This window comes from Cynara cardunculus (assembly GCF_001531365.2).
Source record: "Cynara cardunculus var. scolymus isolate 2C chromosome LG 17, CcrdV1, whole genome shotgun sequence".
NCBI lineage: Eukaryota > Viridiplantae > Streptophyta > Magnoliopsida > Asterales > Asteraceae > Cynara > Cynara cardunculus.
In genome coordinates this window covers 20,846,475-20,847,596 of record NC_037544.1, presented here as the reverse complement: position 1 = coordinate 20,847,596, position 1,122 = coordinate 20,846,475, and positions in this window count along the sequence as shown.

Here is a 1,122-nt window from a genome sequence, read left to right as displayed (position 1 = left end):
CAGAGAGCTAGACGCAATGGTTGAAGCCCTTGGAGAGACCGTGCGGAAATACACCGACCAACTCCTCAAGGAAGCCCGAGCAAGCAATGAATCTATAAGAGACTGCACGAAGCAACTCGTCAAAGAAGATGATAACTTCAGAAATGAGATCTATCGCTGCATCTCTAAAATGAAATGGGCCACAAAGATGGATATCAACAATGCCTCTATGAATGCTGAGGTGGTCATAGAAAAAATGGAGAAGGCGGCTTCCAAAGTTTTAAAGCAATTGAAGAAGGCTCCCCTTACTACTTGCAAGGCAGAGGCCACTAAAATCCATGATGATCAAGGAGGTGGTGACCATGATCGTCATGAGGGGGAGAAAAAGACAGAGGAACCAAAGAAGACAACCTCTGCCAAACCACTAAAAATAGTGGACTCTGCTGCTGCCCTATTCTTAAAAGACAAATCTCCAGAACCTAAGGGGAAAGGCAAGGGTAAAGCAGTAGAGGAGTCGCCACAGAAGGGGTCAAGCTCTGAATCGCCAGAGGAGATTAATGAAGAAGAGTATGATGACCCGGATCTTGTTCGAGCTCTAAAGGCATCTTTGGCAGAGGCACAGGCGAGAAAGGGCAGAGTCCCAATCCCAGAGTTTGAGAAGGCTCTTCTTCCAAACTCACGAAGATACCAGAAGAAACGTCCACGGGTACATTTGACGCTCTGGTAGGAACTGTCAAGCCTATCCTACCAGAGGGGTCTACCCAGAGGCCTATACTAGAAGAAGAATCTAGAACGCCAGAATCTGCCACGGTGGGGAGGGTATTTGAGATCCTTGAATCTATGAGCAAGATTCCTACGCAGAAGGTGCGCACAGAGCCCGTAACCACTATTGAGGAGATTCTGCGGTGGTGTTACTCTACCGTGGACACAGAGCCCCCTTATGACCTAGAGCTTACAGGAATGCCCTCTGCCATTGCAAAGTTCCACTTCTCAAAACTCACAAGGCCACCAGAGCAGGTCTTCTTAGAACATGTGATTACTTCACTCAAAAAAATTTCTCCAAGAACTATGCTCAAGAAGACCGTGCTATACACTCAGTATGTGGTAAAAAGGGATGACGGCAACCTATATACTTTCACAGAT